Raw genomic sequence first — 22,643 nt, forward strand, 5'->3', positions numbered from 1 at the left:
TCCCACACTCCACACTGTGCAACTTTTAGGATAGAAACACAAAGGGGAAAGTAGATCTAAAAATAGACCCTTCTGATCAGGTATTGTGTTCCCATGTTGCATTATACAGCCATTTAATTATTCAACCTGTTCAGAGGATATTGTTTCCACAGGAAACATGGCAGGGAAAGGAAATTTTAGAGTTGAATATTATGTATTAGGATTATTCTGTTAATTTTAAAGTCCTCCTAAAAGAGAAAAAAAATAGCTAAAAGAGGAAAACAGGTCAATGCTAAAATGGGCTTCTTATATTGCCATCAAAAATACAGTGATGTCTATACAACTTTTACTAAATTTATCACCACAGAAAAAAGAAATTATTTGAAAAAATTGCTATATCGTATTTTATATCAAGACTTCTATGCAATTTTGAGCAACAAGCAATTGTCAGCAGCAACTGAAACATCCCAGTCATAAACTAAATAGCTGACAGTCAGTAATTTGCAACTAAGATATACTAATGTCTGATTCTCTCCAACCATTACAAACTGACTCATCTCCTTGTCACTCAGCTCACTGAGGTTTTCATCACCACTGCCTTCCAGGAGAATGCTGAAGCCTGACGTCTGCCATCAGGCTGAGGTTCTTTCTTGTGCCCACCACTGGATCCTGATAATAGCCCAGCAATACCTGTCACCATCCTGGAAACCTCACCTCTGCCAGGAAACCTCAACCAGCTTTCTTCCAGTGTCATGGATAAAAATGAAATACCAGAATGTTAATAGCTGTTCAGGATAATTCAGAGACAGGATCAATATGAAGTTCAAAGTTTCCTTGAAATGCCCAAGAGATGGGTTAGCCCACTAATGAAATATCTTTTCTTAATTAAAAGTGGATAATTAGACTTAATGAGTATCCCTGTTTCCATTAGTGTCTAAAGATGCTGAACTTTCCTCTGACTTTTTAGGAAATTTCAAGCTTGAAATTTCCAGCTTAAATTTTTCAGTACAAGAATGCTTTAAAACCATTTCAAGATTTTTTTTTTTGCAAAAATATGTTTTATTAAAGAGAAAATCTTATGTTGCTTATGTTACCAAGGCAGTGGTAATTTCCATCATCTTGTTGTCCATCATATTTCACAATCTCCAAAGTATCCCCACAGTCTCTCTGTAGACTCTTCTCTAATGCTACTGAGTTAAAAACTAGAATGAAGAAAAGATGATAAAGAAAACCAGGCAGGAAACATCTCTCATGAAAATATTACAGCTAGTTATAGCCATCCAATATCTATGCAGACAGATTCCATGAATTGCAACAGCAGTTTAGAAGTAGCAGGAAGTTTGAGGAAGACTTCACAGAAGAATCCTTGCGGTTTCTGAAAACCATGGATTTTCTGGATCTCAGTTTGTTGCTTTTGAATGAGAACCTGGTTAGGAGGGAATGGCTAGAAATAAGAATGAAATAAGTGTCAGTCTCATGGAATAACCCTGCAGTTTTTTCAGAAAAGCAGTAGTTACTCGTAAGAATGGATTAGTTTGTCTTTGAGTGGTGTTATTTCATTTCTCGCTGGTGAACCTTGATTCAAATAAACCCAGGCTGAAGGCAGCCGGCAGGAGAAGCTGTGTGAGTTTGTCCTGGCTGTGTCTCTTCCCCTGTGCACAGGGAGCAGGCTGGTTCCTGGCTCCTCCAGGGTGAACCAAAGAGCTTCCTTCCTTGAAAAAACTCCTGTTTGCAAAGCTGATTTGGGCAGGAAATAACCAGCTGTCACCCTCTACTCACTTTGCTCTTATCCCACGGCCACACTTCTCAGCCAAGCTTTGTAAATCCAGTGGTAGAGCTCCCAGGGCAAAGCCAGGGCAGGTTAACTTGGACATGGAGCTGTGGGATATTTAAAGGAACATGTCAGTCTTTGTCCTCAGAGAAGGTGCTGACAAAGCTGGGGAACTGGGGAGCAAGATTTTGGAAAAATTCAGAAAAAATCAGTTACTCAGAGCAGTTTGACTGCAGGTTACCTACAGAGAGTGTGTAGGCAGGCAGTCTGCTTCTGGCATGGAGGACAGATGTTGAGTAAATATTTAATACATGTTATATATATAATATTTTCTACATTTTGATAGTATCTGACCTTGCAGAATTGCCTGTGACTGTAAGAGGAAGGTGAAGTAGCATGGAAGAATAATTCCTTGCACTTCTGTGTGGGTAAAGACGTAATGAGGCTTTATAAGTCACATATGCATGAAACAAAATGTCTTTGGGGTGCCAGCATTAAGCTTTATTGTTCATTTTCACTAACCACGAGAAAATCCTATGTGTGTAATTATAACCACACATAGACCACAACATATTCCAGCCTCTCTGTTGAGTATAATTCTTTATATTTAGTTAAAGTTTAGTGGACTCCCTCATGAAGATGCACTTACGGCCTTACTGCAGCAGATGAGACTTCAGAGACTAAGAATCAACCTGGCTGCATCTAAGAATGGCTTAAGCACAGAGTAAGAGAAAAAGAAGGCAATATGTCTTTCATCCCAACTGACAGATTTTTTTTTCTGCCTTTTCTATTTGACATTTCTGACCTGATGATCTCATTAACTCCCTGGATTATTTCTGTATATCCAAGACAGTGGATGAATTAAGGGGGTTTCTAGCCCTATTTTGATAGGATTTCTTGAGTTGGGAGAGATTCCCTGGACTTATGTTTACAAGTTCCACTGGAACACCTGCAAAAAATGTCAAAATAGAAGAAATGTGTCAGTTAGCCCTGAATTTGTCATTCAGAAGATGAATTGCTGACTAGGGCTACAGGTTAAGGAATTTCCAACATGTGAATTGCACAAAACCACAATGGGTAGTGCACTAAGAAATACTGATTTGCTAAGGAATTCTGTAGCTGCACTCCAGAAATCAATGGACAGGTAGTGCCAGTTTGGAAGTCAGAAGTACTAGTGTTCTGACCTGTAACGTTCAATAGTTCAAGTTCTGGCTTCTGTGAGGGAAAAGTGTGTTTCTCAGGTATCTGCCTCGTGCCAGAGAGTTCACACAGAGACACTTCAATGGGACAGATCTGGGCATCTGTCTCCCCTTAGAAGAGAAGGGGATACTTTGAAGGTCTTCCCTAATGCTGCTTCTTGCAGTTTTGCAATTTGATAAGTTAATCTTTATAATCCTCACATGTCGACTATGTGGATCCCCACATGGATAGGAGTGTTAGAGAAGGGGTAAGAACAGATTCCTTGGCTGTGCTTAAGTAAACAGGAGCAGCAGCAGTTTAAGAAGTGTGGAGTTTAAAATCAGCAATGCTGTCACCTTGAGAGGCTGACTGGAACATGTGGGCATCCCACCAGAGAACACAGGACGCTGCTGCACATTCCAATGCTTCTGCTATGCTTCTACCACAGGCTTCCTGGCCAAATCCTTCATGTTTTCTCCACATTGGTACCCAACTGAAAACTGGAGATAAAAAGCCATCTTGCCCATTTCAATTGTAGGGCTGCTTAGAAGGCAAATGTATTCCTCTGACACCTTTGGAGGAGGTAGCATAAAAGTAATCACATTACCTGGGGGAAATGCTTCTTTTCCTTTATAACTGTCTCTTTATAGCAGTATACATTCAGCCCAAAGGCTGCTAACCCTGGAAGAGCCAGATTGAGGTGTTTTGGAAGTCTGCCTGTGCTTGACTTGTGTTCTCAATATTCACAGATGTAGTGAGGTTAAATTTGACTCAGAGCCTGTTTTGTAATTTGTTTGGATATTCCACAGATATTCCATAACAATTAGCTTAAATAATACTGAGAAAAGAAGAGTAAGAAAACAAAAAAGCACCTCCCAAACAAACCACAGTGGTTTATTCAAAGTGGAATATTTTGGGAAGGTAACTGCAGCTACTGCATCACCCTTTTCTTTGTAAATGTTTGTAAGAAGCCCAGAAGCTGTAGTTTTCCTTAAATTTATATAATGATTTGCCAGTTGCAAAATAACTTATTGTGAAGCTTATAATATGTATAGATCTAATTATATGGCTGTATGAAGTACTATGAAACAGTATTGTTATGACCTGCCTTGACAGGCAGGAGTAACTTTTGTTTTATTGATAAATCCCTTGGACTGAATTAAAGTAAATCAATACAAAATGAACAGTGTTTACAGATACATATATTTGGGTTATTGTAGAACAATTTGGTTCCAAAGGAAAACAGGATTGTAGCTGTTTTTGTTTATATTGTCTATGAGTATTGCTACAGTGACAATGTTTTAAGGCAATTAAAAAATCCAGTTCCTCACAAATGCTTGGAATGGCTCTCAAGCTTCTTCCAGTTTGGACCAATGACCATTCTTTAAAAATCCTAAATTTTTAATCAAGGCTTTCAGGCAATCAGTAGTGCATTTTACCTATGTGCTCATTCTTTTTACAAGGCTTTAATATTCATCAGCATGCTTGAAAAGAGAAAGAAAAATCAGCCTTAATACTGCCAGTAAGGCCATCTCTCAGTGAGCTGTTCCAGAAGGGCAGTGGAAGACAGGCAGAGCTTTCATCTCTTATACTCATTTACAAAGTTAGTATTTTGGACATTCTAATTAAGAAAAAAAAAAACAACTCAACAAAACTCGTAAGTGTCTATTAATTGCTCTGTTTGTGTACTTAATTTCACCCTCTGTGTTCTCACAGTGTTTGGACGTTTTAGAGGCACGAAAGAAACTTCTGTAGTATTTACCTTATCCTGGAGGCTGGGTCAGCAACAGATTATTTTTATTTGAATCCCATGAAACTGTGATTAACTCTACTTTTTGATTAACTGAAGAAAATAATACTACACAAATTTGTGCAGCCTTCTTAATTATCAGCTCTTTGAAATTAATTTCATTTACAAAGATAACACTTTCCAAATTTTTCTCAGCATCTCCAAATCAAGATATTGTCAGGCACCTTTAGATAACTAAGATGTGTAAAGGGACAGAATTGAACAGAACTCGCCTATGTTTAGCAATGGTTTTAAATAAAAGGAAGACATTTTGAAAATCCCATTTTCACCTCCAGTGGCAAAGAGTTTTGCAAGTGATGCAGCCTTACTGATGAATTCTGTCTATCAGCATAAACATATATAAATAGAGATCACATTTTGCAGAGTATAGAGACTGTAGATTTAAACATTCCCTCATATTTGTATGATAATTTTTGTGTGAAGTACACATGAAATGAAAGAGGACAAAGTAATACTTGGTATAAAAAAAAAAATCATCCAAACAGAAACCGAATTCTTTTCAAAGAGTGTGTAGGACATTGCACAGAGAAACAAGTTGTGTAGTGCACATGTAAGGTACAATCTTATTGTCATAAATGCCTTCAGTAATGATTTTAGTTGTAGTCTACTTATAGATGAGAATATTGTGAGACATTGAATGTTTCTACCTGGTGTTGTGAACAAGAATGATTTGTCTTCAGTCCTTTTCTCTGGTGATCTGGATCAGGAGTTGAGCACAGCTCTACCATGGACAAGATTATTGGAAGTAAAACTTGCTTTCTTCTCACACATCACTTCTTGCCTCTACACTGCACTGTAGACATCCATCCCTATCTTCTGACTTCATCCCAGCAGATGATTCCAAAATGTTAGTCTGTGAAAATAGTGAAATAAATGTCCTGAGTATAAATAAATAGATGATGTGCATATATAGACATGTACACAATAAGATCAGTGGAACTGATGATACATTACATTGAAGAGATGAACACATCTTCATAAATTCATACATTTGTAGGCCCGAATTCTTAAAAAAAACATTTACATGGTTTTTTGGCTGCTCCATTTAATCCTCTAAAGTAGTCAGAACACAGGCACCCACTTTGAAAACTGAGGTCATTGTCCTCCTAAAAAAAAAATAAAGGAGCTTATCTTTGAAACTGGAAATTAAATCAGTCATTTATACTACCTTGGCTCTTTTAACCAGGCAGGAGCCTGCCCAGGTAGATACCTGCTGATAGATGCCAAGAGATACCTGTTGCCAGTTGGAAATAGGAGAGGTAGAGATGAGGATTTTTTCCCATTAAGAATCCAGTGAAATCCCTCAAGGATGTTCCATTGGCAAGAAGAGTCCTTCTGCAAATACCTGTCAAAGTTGGCAGGAATAAAAGGCTTTCCAGGCTCAGCAGTTTGCTCATGAAGTGGCAGCACAACTGACAGCTCTGCTCTCTTCATTTGTCACCCAGGGGACAACCCATAGTCTGGGCTTCCTCCCCCACCCTTCTCTCCCCTCTCTGTTCTCTTTCCTTCTTCTCTTTCCTTTTTTCTCTCCTTCAGCAGACGCACAATTCCCTCTCATCCAAGAGCTCTGCAGAGTAGCTGGAAAATGCAGCTTCTGCCATCTCTCTTGACTGTTCTTAATTGTACAGTGGAAGCCTGTGACAACACCTCCCCTGAGCCTTGTCTTCTTCAGGCTGAACCAAACCAACTCCTTCACCTCATCTTCAAATGCCATTTCTCCAACCCTCTGATAATCTTGGTGACTCTCCACTGGACCACCTCCAATTTTTCCATGTCTCTATTGAGCTTGTGGAGACCAAAACTGGACACAGTATTCCCAACATGGCTTAAGTGCTGCAAAGGACTGACTGATCCCTTCATCTTGCTTCTTTTTTCCTCCATAGTTAAGAACCTCTGTAGAATGTCCAGATGAATTTGGTATTGGATTCTTCTTCCAAATCGGGGCATTTTTTAACTTATTCCCTGAGCGAGCAGTGTAAATGGTTAAGCTTTTATTTAGTGGAAAGGTTTTGGGGGCCAGCAAAACTGCTGACCCAGAAGTTAACAGGATGATAGAACACCATGATGATTGGGTTCAGTGGGGGTGTAGGTTAGATTAATGAGCTTGTTGGGTTTTATTTTAAAAGGCAAAGTTGTAATATGTAGTTTTAATAGCAAATTTATGCAGCTTGTTATAACCAGATTTGTCTTCTCCACTTTAAATCAGGCAGAAATCTGGATGCCTTTGTGGGACTCTTGCCCATCAGTGATTAACATTAGATTTTGAATGAGGACTCTACAAAACAGCTGGGGTTTTGTCACAGTTTAACAAATCTACAGTAAAACTTGTATTACAGAGACAGAAGCTTTTCAGAGAACCCTGACTGTGATTTGTGTCCCTCATGACATTTGTAGATGAACAAATCTGATATTTTGTTAAGGATCCCCTTCAAAGATCTCAACATTTGTAAGTTCAAAAGGCATGTGATGTAAATTAAAGACAAAACAAAAAAATCAATCAGATTTCTTGGCAATCATTTCCATCAAATAAATATTATAATCTCAATTTTTTTCTCTCAAATAAATGTTTTAGGGTATATTTTGTGGTACTCAGCATATCCAGAGATAGGGCCTAAGAAGAAAAATGCTGCAGTGACTAGAATATTAAATGATTGATCCAATCTTTTATCATCTTTTGCGAGAGAGATTATACCTGTAGTGGAGTTGACCATGATTTATGATTATGATTATTAGAGCTTTCTTTTTTTATTAGACCTACTATGTAGATTCTGCTCCACAATTTCAAAAGCTTTAACAAGTAAAAGGTCTTCCAGAAGAAATACAATTAGAAAAGTAAAAGAGCGCTTTCAGTTGAGCTTCTGTGTGGGAAGAAGCAACATGAAAGGTAATTATCCACAGATAAAACATCAATTATCTTTCCCATTTTTGTACATAAAATCTTCCTATCTTACCTGATAAAATAGGGCAAATAATTTCCAGAAAACATAAATCTTGCTGTTGATAAGGAAGAGTAAAGAGAGGCTGGGAAAGTTGAGGGACTAGAGGGAAGGAACTCCAGCCCCAGGGCACAGTGAGATTTTTGTCCTTCCCAAACCTTCCCAAACCTTTCCAAACCTTCCCTTCCCAAACCTTCCCAAACCTTCCCTTCCCTTTCCATCATTCTGTGCACACGAAGTGGTCAATCTGTTTGTTCCAATATTCCATATTACAACAATCCATGAATCCTGCCAGGGTCTCACTAGCCCTGAGCAGGAAAATTGACTGCTCTGTGTCTTGGCCTGGCTATATTTTCCAGCATATTTTTTGTTTTTAACTTTTCCCAACAGCTCTCTATTATTAACTCTAGTGTAGATTATGAGCCATTTCTGTAGAGCTGCTGTTAAGTCAATTATATTTGTGTTGGTGGTTATTTCTTGTTAAACAGAATAAGTTGATCTTCTGGGATATTGTGATACGATTTTTCAGACCATACCTCTAAAGTATTGAAGCAGGGATAGAAGTCAGCCTTGGCTTCTGAAGGAGTGGCAGTTCCTTGTGCCCTGTGTTCCATGACATTTATTATTCCTGTGCAGTTCTGCTTATGGAAAAATTCATCAAGAAAATCTGAACCACAACAAATACTATCAGCTCTCCCATGCCAAAATAGTTGCTATGGAATGACTCATGTTTGACAAGAATTCCCCAAATTCAGAGCCAAGGTCTGAGCTGTTGCCCAGGTATCTCTCCTCACTGGAGGCCTGGGCCAAAGATGATGGAGGGGAAGTGGCTACTCCATCCCTGACAACCACAATACACTTTTACTGGGACATCCCAAGGGTGGGAACTTAAAGTCCCCTGGAAATTTTGAAGGAAAATAATCTAATCTGATTTAGACTGATTATCCATTGAAAACACTTCTGTCCCATTGGAAAGATTGCCAACAAGCCAAAGGGACAGCTCAGATGAAATGAGATTTTAGTCATTGCAATTCTCACTACAAGCACTCAACTTGACATTGAAGGATGACAAAGATGGATTTGAAAAATGTGTAAGAATGGCTTTCTTTGGTAACATGCACTGGCTGCAAGAATTGGGCATGACCTTGGTTTCTCATTTCTCACTTGTACAGTGTTGCATTACTAATTCTTCCTTTAAAAGCAGGATTTTTCTTTTCTTGACTGAAAAAAAAGATAATTCTACAGTGAAGCCTCTTTTCCTGATGTTATAATTGCAATTATGTTGATATGTGCTCCCAACGCTTTTGTAGCCTACCTCTAAATTATTTGCTGAACAAGTGTTTCAATCACGTGCTCTTGCTGCCTTCATTTTCGTTATTCAAGATTTAAATGCGTTTATTTCCTTACAGAAGCCATACCTTCCCAAGCCCAGCCAGCTCCCACCCACTCAGTCTACAATTTTCTCCTTCTAATACAGCAAAAATGTATTTTGAACTTTGTTTAACAAATAGAACAATCAACATAAATCCTTTCTAATTCAGATGCAACATGGCAGTTATTTCAACATTTAATTGCATTTTGCTTTTCATCCCAGTTCTTATGTCTTCTCTGATTATTTGATTAACTTTTAGAAAGTATTTAAAAATAATGGGTTACAAGAACATTAAAACTCCAGGCTTTGGACTCAAAGGTGTTTGCAGAACTATGTAACACCAAATCCTGACCTCTCTGCAATGGGCATTCAAGGAATGTGTAGAGAAGTGATGAATTAATTGATATCACAGATCTATCATGTAGAAAACCTGAGGGAAAAGCGAATATTTTTTTGAAATATTTTTTGAAGGACATGATTTCCTGGGCTGGGCCTGCAGGATATTCTAAGACTTGGTAAGAAAGGGCTTGAGCAAGCTTTTAGTACCAAACCTTAGCAATTAAACAAGTGGATTTATCAGCAAGTGTTTTCCTGCTCCAGCATCTTTGTAAACAATAAATGTCTGTTTGTCATCTTATGTACCTACCTTTTAGATTGAGAAGGAAATTTTCATGTCTTACCACAGATTAAGATCTGCAGGGGGAAAAACAAGCAAACAAATAAAAATTTCTGTTCTTGAACAAACAAACATTGAATAAACAAAAAAAGCTTTAAAACTTTGCAGCCACAGTTGGACCCTGTGCAGCTGAAAACCCATCAGCAAAGCCATCACCTGAGGGGTGTTTCCAGTTGCTAACCAGCTTGGGCATTCTCTCAATCTCTTACCCATCAAGAATTTAGACTTTATCATGAGATTTTAGAAAGGCATGGATTGATTACCTCTTATCCTCATTTAGAAAATGATACCCCCTTCTGGATTTTGGTGTCTGTTTTCACTAATGTTACAGCTCAGAACCTGGAATGTATTTAACTGCCATCTATCTGTACAATATCTGCAAGACAGGAAAACACCACTAAGTTTAGAATGAGCAGGATTCCAATAGGTTTTCTCAGCTTTACGGATGTTTCAGATGCTGATGCTAAGAGGTTATAATATTTCATGCCTCTATTTCACACAGAATAGATTGAATTTCTATAATCCTTTGCTTCTGTGTTTGCCAGTTGCCAATAATCCAGCTGTGTCTCATCCCCAAACTTGGGCTGCGTGGCTGCTTGGATTCCCTGTGTTGTACAAAATATGTGTTTTCCTGAAGTTAATGAACAGACTTGGTTTGCAACTGAGAGGTTCAGGCTGAGCTCTGAGTTTTTTGTTCCTAACGACAGATTTTGAAAAAAAAAAAGTTGCAGAGACAAAGAAATAAAAGATTGGGTGGGGAAATGGGTGGGAGGATGTAGCCAGAAAAGCATGGGAAAAATAATCTTATGCTTCAGAGGAGAGATTTTAATAATAGATACAGGCAGAGCAGGAGCAAGGATAAACTTCTGAAATTCCAGACAGGAATAGAAGATGTAAATCAATCTTGTATTTCAGTCATTAGAGGTGGGCAACTTTCTCTCCAATGGCATAAAAAGAGTGGAAGTAGATAAAATATTAATAAAGTCACTGACTTCTGAGAGGCAAATACTGATAGGAACCTGCTCTCCTACAGAAGAAAATTATTACTTACCAGTGGTTTTATAGCAGCAAAGAATGACCCCAGTGGTGGCTGAGGTTTCTTGTTGTGATGGTCATTTGCTTGTAAATGGCAACTGGAAATGGCAATGCCAGTCACACTGATGAACACAGGCTGAAAAATCATCAAGGAAAAGGGGATGTAATAAGAAAAGAATAAACACTACAAATGATCTGTTAAGAACATCAGCAGAAATAGTTCACAGGCCCATATTTTAGCCATTCTTCCAAAGCTCTTACTCTTACTGAGCAGACAAATTGTACTTTTGTGAAGAGAGGCCAAACAGAAAGTCAGTCCTGGCACCCCTTGACCTGACCTTGAAGGCTTTGTCATAGGAGTGTGTGTGGCTGTGTTTGAAACACAAGCAAAATTAAATTCCTATTAGCTGATGGTCTTGGACCTTTATCGTCCAGGCAAGCTAATTAATTTACCACTTTAATAAGGAGCTTGTAGAATATAAAATCTTGCTTGTTAGCATGTTAACAAGGCTGTAAACTGAGCACTCTCTTTAGATTGTAATAGAACCAGCTTTATGAGAGCAGGGGGATTATAAAAGCTTCCTCCACAGCACATCTCTGAGTTAAATTAATAAAAGCGCTAATGAAAAATCATCTTGGGGATGAGATAATAGGCCTGCTATGAGACCTGCAGAACCCAGTCCCCATGGAATACAGACACTGAAAATCACAGCCTAAATTCATTACTGTTTACCGAGGTCTTTGGCATCAGAACCTACATGTTTAAATCCAGGTATGACCAATTCAAGGTCATCATCATTCCCCAAAAGGCAAATTTATTTTCGTGCTCTTTAATGATACCCTGCAAACACAGTCTCTTTCCTGGGTTGCATTTGCCCTTTTTTTTTGCTTCAATACCTTTTGTCCAAAGGGGAATTAAAGTTGTGTTAATCAGCCAAAGTGCCTTCTGCCCCTCCTTTTACTGATTCAAACCAACCCACTCATTCCAAAAGTACAGAGAAAAGCCTAAGAAATTCACATCAGCCTTGGAGCTTTTAGTAGTTTGCAGCTTTTAGGAGTAAAGGTGTGGGTACATCTTACACACAGGTCAAGGAGCTACTAGACTCCCCTTCAGAACCTGAAGCAGATGAAACAAAATGAGTTTGAGGACATGAGCTGAAGTCTCTCTGGATCTGCCATACAAGAGAGGTGTCAAGAAAGGTGTCACAAAGACAGAACTATGAAGGTTTGAAAGAAGGACTGGGAAAAGTGTAGAAAAAAAGATGGTCAGAGCAGGGTTTTAACAGTGGAAAGCAGAAATTGTAATACTGGGAGCAAGTTTTGCAGCTAACCACCTAAAAAGAGCCAGGCAATGTGTTTTCTGGTGGAAAACACAGCCTGAAGGCAATTTTGGTAATCTCCCTTCTTTATCCTTGAAGATCTGGATGCTATAACTGGAAATAAACTCAGAATCCTCCCGGGAAATAGTGACTTTTTTATGGGAACTGCTAGGAAAGGCTGAAACAGTATTTATCATCTTTTCTGAGGAAAATAAATCTGTTTTGAGGATAAAGTCATGATTCGTCTTCCAAAAATTCGATTTTATTTTGGTCTTCCATCTTCTGTAGGCTGCTTATGTCCCTCAGGAGCCTCCAGAGTCGGAAGAACTGGAATTCAACCATCATCTTCATTACCTAAGAATCATACTCATCCTGAATTTTAAATAGCCCTCCATTAAAATCTTAAACCCTTTTCACCTAATTGCACATTATTTTTTAATGTTTTTCACACCCTTTCACTAGACTGTGCTTGATCTAAAAGCTGTATGTTCTATAAATCAGATATTATAGGATCTGTGAAAAAAATATGTAGAGAGAAGCAGTTTTGCTCCTGAAGTGAAAAAGGAAAATAATAGTAGATACAAAAGCAAAGCTAAACCCAGTGATTTCTGCAAACCTGGAGCACCACCAGCTGAGGGGTACAAGGTTCTGCCCAAGTGCTTCAAAGAGCAAGACTGGACTAGGTGGGTTTTTATCACCTTTCTCTTTTCAGTTACATGTTTTAATTTTCAGTTTCTTCAGCCTTCTAAATAGTGCAGCAGCCTCTGCAAAGAAGAGTTTGGACATTTTTGAGTGAGCATGTTTTCTTTGTTGTCTTTAAACAGAAGGAAAATTGCTATGGTGTCCTTCTGGTAGTTTATGTCACAGAAAGGAACCTTTTGCTTTAGTGAACCTGAGCAGGGAAACCCTTTCAGGTGGGGCTGCTCCTCACGTGGAATCCAGCATGAGGGTGCTGCACGTTGTACTGTTAGAAAGTTAGGAGATGATGCTCCTTCAGATTTAATTTGCCAGCTTTATCAACTCTCCTGCCAATTTTTAACTAGAATTGCCACACATTTCAGAGAGAAGGCAGCATTGCTGAGATCTGCCTCCAGGCAGCTGTTCTAGTGAAGATTTCGTATTGCTCTGAAGCAAATGTAACCCTCGCAGTGCTGCTCACACTTCTGGGTAAGCAGGAGACAAAAGGAGGGGAAATGTTTGAGAACAGGGAAAAACCTTCCACATGCTGTGCATGTTTTCTTGTTATTAAGAGAGGTTCATTAAATGTCTTATGTTAATGAAAATGCTTGTACAACCAGCACTGCATGTATTTCTGAGAGAAATGATAACATGACCTTTCCTGTGGTTCAAAAGGGATTTTCTTATTTTAAACTTTATGTGCTGATAGAGCACCCTTACTTTGAAGTCAGTGACCACTGCAAATATCAAACATATTTATAGATTGGTACAAATATGCATTTGTGAACTGTCTGTCAAGTTGTTCTCTTTCAGCCTATCCCAGGGTTTAGGGAGATTGCCTGTAATGTCACCCTATCAACAAAAAAACCACAATGAGAGATCACCAGCTTCTGGAGACAAAGCACCAAGAGGACAGTGCTTCACTTCACAGCAGTAGCTGATGCAGTTTCTTAAGTTTCCTTTTTCTTTTTTTCTCTTCCTTTATTTTTTTGTTTTTGGGTTTCATTGTATTCTCTTCAACATGCAGTATTCACTACAACTTGTTTTCTCCTTTGGCAATAATAAGACGACAGAAAGAAACTTTCCTCTAAACATAATTTAACTCCCAAGGGACCAAAAATTTAAGTCTTATTTGCATGCAGAAATTCACTGTAACCAGGAAAATATCATGGAATAAATTCTATGAAAATACCTGTTTATACCACTATTTATTTTCCACATTCTGTAACTTTTATTATCTTCAGTAAAATCTTTCTTTATCATTTTCTGTGATGATATTCTAAAGTTCTGTCCTAATAGAAAACTTTGGATAGAAATTTCTCCCTGGTCACCTCTGTTCCTGTCTGAGAATAAAAGTGTCTGACCAACAACAAGTGGAAATCAACAGTTCTTTCCTCTGGCTCCAGTGGACTTTGGGAGAAGATTGTTTGGATTATACTGGATTTTCACTGCTCAGAACACAGTGAACTGGAATTACCTCTTGGTGCATCAAAAGGAAGCTCTGTCATTGACTTTTATTCAAGACAATGATTACTTTTTTCTCAGCTTTTACCCTTCCTTTGTGGACTCATACATTGCTGCTTGCAATAACATTTGTAATACTTGACAAAAATAAATGAGGTTTTAGCTGAACATATCTGTATCAGTGAAAAATGAAAACAGGTCTTAGCTTGTAACCCCAAAGCCATGAGGTTTCTCTCTCTCACTTCTGATTTTTTTAAATCTTTGAGTAAATTATGAATTATATTCAGTGGGAGCTTATTTCTTATTTTCTGATTTCTAAGCCACCGAAGCTCTAGTGCAGAAATCGTTGTAGTTCTAATACTTTGGGAGTGTCTAGAGCACCACAAACACAAGACCAGCACTTTGTCAGGCAATGAAGGACACATCTGTGCAATAAATCCACACCTACTGCGAGTGATGGGCCTTTCAGAATCATGACAAACATCTTTTGAAAGGGCTTGAACAATTGTTTTCCCCATATTGTCTTTTTCCCTGCCCTCCGAGATATTTGGTCAGACCCTCATTCCCCATATGCAAAACATGCCCCTGGAATCAGAGCCTGCTTTATCAATCATTCTTTTCAGAAAAAGCAGACTGACAAACTTGAAAACATCACCTCAACCCACACCCAGAGTTTTGAAAAGGAACTAAATTCTTGTGGAGCTGCAGGATCTGTCTCTGTTCCCACAGAAGTAGCAAAGTGGGTTGAATCTGCACAACAGGATTCTGAAAAATGAAAGGATTTGGAAGAAACAAGCGGTGACCTGTGCTCATCAAAGCAGTTCTGTCTCCCTGCCATGACATGTTTACACTTTTAGATGCAGCACAAGTTGGCAGGATTTATTCTCGTCACACTTATGTGGGAATTTTCTGCATATTTCTGTTGTCATCATGAATTTTCTGATGGAAATTGGAAAGTCAACTTCTCTTCCTATTTCTGCTTCAAGTTAAACCAGGGTAACTGCAGAGTAACTCAGTTGAAGTTATTTACAGTGTTGTGACAGTATATTTCTTGTATTTCACATTTTGTAATACAGGAAAAAATGCCTCCCTTTTCAGTGTGATTTTAGCCCCATTACAGGCTGTAGCTTGGACAGATATCATCTCCTGCCAGCCCCTTTTAAAAGTAGATGATGAGAAAAAAAACCTGTTTGTTTTGTAGAATATTCACTGCCACAAATTTTGAAAAATAAATACTGAAACCAGAATAATTTTTCCAAGTCATCCTGTGGTTTACGGAATTCAAAGTCCAGAGGCTGTGAACATTTTCAGCTCAGAAAGGCTGAATGAAAAAAACCCCACTGCAGAATGAGGTGTTTTCTGTCCCCTTCCACCAATTCTGCTCTGTGCACAAGGAGGAGCCTTGGTGAAATTAGAACTTCGGGAGTGGGACAGGAGTCTGCATTTCTTCCAAATAATCCAGAAGAGAGGGAAAAGGCACCCACCAGGAATGCCAGAAGTTCGGAGAATGCATGTGGAACAAATGCCTTTGTCAAATGCCAGTTGTCGCCTGCCCACCAAAACACATTAAGAACTTGTAGGGTTTGTGGGCTAAAGCAAATGGAATTTTACTAAATTTGAGGTTCAAGAAGGCTTAGAGATTGCTTTTATGAAATTTCAGTGGAGCTGTGTTGTTGGGTTTTGGCCTGCCTCTGAGCTAAAAATACCATTCTGGCAATAAAATGCAAATCCAATTTCGCATCTGGGAAATAAACCCCAAACAGTTCTGCCTTCAAGATCAAGAGTTTCCCATAAAAGCCTCCAGTTTTCAGAATTATTTTCTTTTGTTCTAAAAAATTTGTCTCGGTTCTTCCACCAAAAAAAAAAAACTTTTATGAAAATATATTTTTGATACCTTATTTTCTCTATCTTTCTGTTCAGAAGTCTTGTAACTGAGACAAGTGTTCTCTGTAGGACACAGATATACAGTGTGGTAAGATATTTTCTTTACAAATTCTCTTTATCAACATGTCAGTTCCAGAGACTTTTTTTATTTGAAACAGCTGCTAGAATAGTATCTTTATGTGAGTGCCTAAAAAAGAGCAATAAATATATATGTGTACACCCTCATACAGATTGCATCCTTCCAGCAGGGTGAACTACTCACTGCTAAAACAAACCTCCTCTGGGTTTCTATCCTGTGAGCCAAATTCCCATTAGCACTCTACACTTGCAGGTGCATCCTTCTGCCAGCACGAATCCGCATAAATCCATCTTGGTAAAGATCCCTGCCTGGCTGCTTTTTATAGTAATTTGCATTCAAGTTTTCATTTCCTTCAGAAAATCTAAGGAAGAGGCACTGCAATAACCTCAGAGGAGCCTAAAGAAACCCCTGGAAACAGAAATATTGATACAAATAATAGCTAAAGACTGGTAGGATTACAGGAGGGGCAGAGCGTGGAAGGGAAGAGGATTGTTTTGATAAACCTCTGTTTGTATCACACAGTAAAAGGCAGTCCCTGTCCCCAAGGACTGCCAGTGAAAACACCCACGGGAACAGAAGTCAGACAAGGAGGAAGGACTTGCTCAAGGTCACACTGAGCTCCTCTGTGACACAGCTTGGAGCTCCTGCCTCCAACATCTGAGTGCTCCAGGCTGTTTGCTGAGCTTCAAAGAAGGAGAAAATACTATTTTAGCAAAATATTTCTAGATATATCTCTCAGTATTGGAAGGCAGTGGTTCATTTTAGGCTGTATTGTATATGCATTATTTCTTAACTTACGCTGATTCTTTCTGGCCTGTAGAAATAATATCCTCAGTACCTCCATGACACTTGCAGACATTACTCTGGAAGACAGGAACACACACAACATCTGCTTTTTTTGCTTGACTGATTACATTAATTCCATTTCACTCTGTGCTACTTCTGCTTCTATTTCTTACAGAATACACCTTACCAGGAAGGTCAGATTGGCACCAGATGTTAAATATGGCTTATATTTCCAGGAACTAGCAAGCACTTTCCACTTCAGTTCAGTCATAAATCATACATGGACCAAAAAAACCATTCACCTGCTTTTGATGAAAACCCATATTGCTCTATGATAAAAATAAGAGAAAATGGGCAATTATAGATAAACAGCATTGTTCCTGGCACATGGCTGTTGCAGTATCAGAATAAAATCACCCTGTTAATGAAGTCCTGCTAAGTGCTAATGATAGGTGATGTGCAGCAGCCCACAGCTCTGGTGGCTTGCAGCAATTCAAACACACAGAGACTCTGTTCTGCTGTGTGCTTAAAACCTCTGAGAGGCAGATCTTTACCTTATTGTGACCCAACAGAAACCCTTCCACTCTTACAAAATGAAAACATACCTCTACTGTGCATGGTTCTTGTGGTCAGACACTCAACAGCTCATGCATTGTGTTTCTCATGAGCGTCATTTACTACCAACACCTTTCCATCAGTTGGATCTATTGGTGTCCTGAAGCTTTTCCTTGTATTTCTGCTGCTCTCTCTTTTGTATTTATGCTGCTTTCCCTTAGCTAAACACAGGTTCACTGTGACAAAATGTTAAGAATAAACACCATAAAAGATTCATGTGTTTTAAGCCAGTTTATGTGAGATAATGAAGCAGTATATTTTAGTACCACGGAGTGCATTTTTAGAGTGACGAATAAACCTTGTTAACAGCAAAAGCAACTACAATGGAGTCATATTTGTGACAGCATCAGATTGTGCTTCTGATCTTGCAACAGGTGCTGCCAGGGTTGGTAGCCTGCTTAGTGCTTCAGCTGCAGCAATTTGTGCTTAAGCCACTGCTTGTTGGCCAGGAGCTTTGCTAGGAGCAACCCTCCCAAGGGAAGTGTGCATGCCAGCACTGGCATGGCATTTTCTTCCTCCAAATATACAATTGTATTGGGTTTCTGTGGCCAGGGGTGACTTCTGTTAGAAGCTGCCAGAAGTTTCCCCTGGTAGAGCCAATGCCAGCCGGCTCGAGGACACACCTGCCACTGGCCAAGGCTGAGCCAATTAGGAATGATAGTTAATGCCTCTGGGATAACATATTTAAGAAGGGAAAGAAAGTTGTTGGGCAGAGAAACATTGCAGCCAGAGAAGAGTGGAGTAAGAACATGTGAACAATGCAGATCCCAAGGTAGGTGCAGAAGGAGGAACAGGAGGTGCTCCAGGTGCCTGAGCTGAGGCCCTGCAGCCCATGGTGCAGAGCAGGATGGGGCAGCTGTGCCTCTGCAGCCCCTGGGGGAGCATCGGGGTGCAGAGACCCCCCTGCAGCCCATGGAGGAGCCAATGATGGAGTAGGTGGATGCAGAAAGGAGGCTGTGACCCTGTGGCAGGATGGAGCAGGGTCCTGGCAGGGACCTGCAGCCCGTGGAGAGGGAAGCCCACACTGGAGCAGGTTTTTCCCAGGTAGGACTTGTGGCCCCTGTGGGGGACCCACATCGGTACAGATCATCCATGAAGGACTGACCCCATGGAGGAGTGACCCACAGAACAGCAGTTTGGGAAGAGCTGCTGCCCGAGGGATGGACTCACACTGGAGAGGTCCACACAGTTGGAGCAGGGGAAGGACTCCAACTCCTCTCACTGAACAGAGGCAGGAACAACAACTGACCATAACCCCCATTCCCTGTATCCCTGCACTGCTGGAGGGGAGGAGGAAGAACTTGGAAGGAAGAAGGGGGGGGGAGGGGAAGGTGTTTTTAAGATTATTTTACTCCTTCTCTGATCCTGTTAGCAATCAATTTAATTAATATCCCCACTTGGAGTCTGTTTAGCCTGTGATGGTAATCAGTAAGTGACTTGTCCCAGCTCTTATCTCAACTCATGAATCCATCATTGTATTTTCTTTTCTCTGTCCAGCTGGGGAGAGAGCAGCTTTAGTGGGTACCTGGCATCCCACCAGAGTCAACCCACTGCAACAATGGACTCTGAAATGGCAGCTGGGGAAATGAGATGTGTCAGTGCAAACAGACCAGCTAAAGAACATTTCAAAGGACCCCATAGGAGGTGGGAATGACGTACCCTGCTGATGACACCTGGTACTGGACTCAGCTTCCTGTGTTGTGGCTCACAACCCTTGCACACTGTGATGTGACCACCACTCCTCTTGGGTATTTTGAAGGCTGACTTCAGCTAGAGCTAAAGTGAATCACTTTCCCTCTCCTCATTATTTTGTTTTCCACATCATACAGTTTTTGAGAGCCTTAATTTATCATTTGAAAAAGGCTTTAAGATTCTTTTACAGACCTGGCTATAAACATGCAAAGTATTAGGAAACAAAATCCCACAAACAATTAAAAATTAATCACCTTCAAGCCAGAGCTTGGAGAAATGTCCAGTGGAAATAAAAAGACAGCTTGGATTTGCAGGAAGGACACTCCATTCGCAGGAAAACTGAAGAAAAACAACCACTTCCTACTAGGACATGTTCTTTTGTCCCTTGTCCTGCTGCCTTTCTTTCCTCCTCTGTAGTCCCCTTGATGTTCATAGTGCCATGAGAAGCAGAATAGACACTGCCTGCCTGCTGCCTTGGGCCAGGCTCTCCCCATGAGCAGTGGTTTAAATAACTTAAAGTGGTTCAAAGCCCCTCTTGGTGGAGTCACCTGGCTTGAAACAGGGCCTGAGTCCCAGAGGGGAGACGTGAGGGAGCATGGAAGAGGAGGGGTGTGAAGCTGAGAAGGAGACGGAGCAGTCAGAGGTGGCCAGAGATAGATGTGGATGTGCCTGGGGGAAGGTGGGGATGGAAAGGGATTGATCTGTAGAGGCAGGAATGGTAAGGAGTTGGCATTTGGAGCTCAAGCAACTACCTGGAGGCAATCATGGGGAGTGTAGGAGGAAGTTCTTGTCCCTTGGGACATGAGGAAGAATGGCAATAAAAGACTGTATATGACCTCCTGGACTTTATGCACAGGACAAATAACTGAGAAGAGTTTTTTGATTGGTAATTGAATTTACAGACACATGAAAAAAAAATGAAGTAATCTGAAGGCAAAGACTCAGCAAGGCAATTGAACTAATATTCAACATTATACAGTTTTAAAGTATATAAATCAGTAATAAAAAATCCCAAGGAAAACTGACTTGGAGCACAGACCTTAACTGTAATTTCTCCAAAGTAAAAGTGTTCATGCATGTGATCTGGTATCTGCTGAACTGCAGGACACTTGCCCCAAACACTCTAGAAGTTTTATGTTTAAAAGGCTTCCTTTGGCTATTGTCATGCAATGTCCTTGTTGGCCTTTCTCTGTGGAAGTAAGAAGTTAGTAATTTTATCTGTTCAGATTATTTTTGCCAGCTTCAATTATTTTTAATGGATGTTTCAAGTTTTCCTTTTACAGAATGTGCTGAGAGCTACTCTTACACTAGGGAAAAAAAATCAGCAACCAAGCTGTAAATGCCATATTTCTTTAATGGGTAAAAAGACTAACTTTCTGAATCTTGATAGCAGTAAACCACTTCATGAAGTGACTTTTTTCTTTAAACAAAAGTCAAGCAGTCCACAGGCTGCCAGCCCCACAGTGTAAACAAATCTGTTTTTCCTGATTCCCTTTGTCAAATCAGTCTCCAGCTGAAAAACATTATCTCAGATGAAATGTAACAGCAATAATTAGAGATGCCTGGTTCTGTGCTGAGGAGAAAGAGCCAGCAGTAGAGGTTCCTAAAATACATGTAAGTTTTTGAATGGAAGCTGGGAGTGTCTTTTCTCCATAGACACACGGGCAAAACGGCAGTGATCCCAAGTCTAGGGAATAATGTGTTCATTTATTAAGTATACAGGTTGGATTTTCATGAAACAAGGCTACGTTCTTGCACCAACCCTATTCACAATCTTTTTCAGCATTATGGTCCAAAGGGCCATGGCAGACTTTGATGAAGAAGATGGTATCTACATTCGATATTGTACTGATGGAAGTCTAGTCAATCTAAGGCGTCTGAAGGCCCACACTAAGACCTTAAACCATCTTGTCCAGGAGCTGCTTTATGCTGATGACACCGCCCTCGTCGCTCACACAGAAGCAGCTCTGCAGCGTTTAACATCCTGCTTTGCAGACGCTGCTGAGCTCTTTGGGCTGGAAGTCAGCTTAAAGAAGACAGAAGTTTTCTATCAACCCGCACCTCAGGAAGTCCCCCATCATCCCCATATCACCATTGGCCAATCAGAGCTCAAATCAGCCCAGCAGTTTAATTACCGAGGTAGCCTCATCTCTTCGGACGGTGAGATTGACAGAGAGATAGACAACAGGTTAGCAAAGGCGTACAGTGCCTTCGGAAAGCTTCATAAGAGTTTGACGAAATAAACACTTGAAGAAAAGTACAAAGATCAGTGTTTACAGAGCCCTAGTGCTGTCTACTCTCTTATATGGGTCCAAATCTTGGGTCATCTACCGCCACCACCTGGGACTCCTAGAACGCTTCCATCAACACTGCCTCCATACAATCCTAAACATCCACTGGTCAGATTTTGTGACCAACACATCTGTTCTAGAACAAGCAGCAGCCACAAGTATTGAGGCCATGTTGCTGAGAACACAGCCGCGTTGGGCAGGGCACGTCTCAAGGATGAAGGACCACCACCTCCCCAGGATCTTGCTTTATGGTGAACTTGCCACCAGCTGTCGCAAGAGGGGAGCCCCAAAGAGAAGATACAAGGACTCCCTGAAACAACATCTCCGCCTTGGCCATATTGGTCAACATAACTGGTCTACTCCAACCTCCAATAGGAGGTTTGGAGACACACCATCTATAATGCTGCTGGTGCTTTTGAGAAAGCACACAGGATCACCATAGAAGAGAAAACACAACGCAGAAATAATTGTATCCTGCCAATACCAGCTAAGGAGTCTTTCTGCTGTGCCTTTTGCAACTGGACTTGTCTATCTCGCATTGGCCTCTTTAGCCACCAGCATGCCTGTAACAAACGTGGGTAGAGCCCTTCTCAAATTTTCGTTCGCGAAGCCCAGCCATGATGACAGGTTGGATTTTCACTGCTGTACCATTAAGCTGATAGCCATAGTTGCCAGTAGAGGACTGGCCAGGACACCTCATATGACACATTGACTGTAATTTGATTCACTTTGCAAAAATCTAAAAAAATTGAGGAGGGCAAAAACACAGTCCAAAATATTTTAGTGGAATTTGCATGGTAGGGGAAGGACAGAACTGAGCACTTGGCTGGTCTTGACAGTTCCTCTTTGAGTTTGCATTTGCATGTGATGATATGCACTGTCTGTATTTCCAGTGTCATTTTTATTCAACCAGTGGGGTTTGTTATGTTTAATTGGAAAGACTTTTCCCCCTATTTTCCCAACACTCCACCAAAAAGTTACTTGTGCTTTTAATTTTTTAGCTAAAAAAGTGCATTTTGTCTGTCTAAACTGTAAAGACTGATGTGCTCTTTTGACTTATGTTTTTGTATCTGGCTA

The sequence above is a fragment of the Pseudopipra pipra genome, chromosome 2 (genome assembly GCF_036250125.1).
Source record: "Pseudopipra pipra isolate bDixPip1 chromosome 2, bDixPip1.hap1, whole genome shotgun sequence".
Lineage (NCBI taxonomy): Eukaryota > Metazoa > Chordata > Aves > Passeriformes > Pipridae > Pseudopipra > Pseudopipra pipra.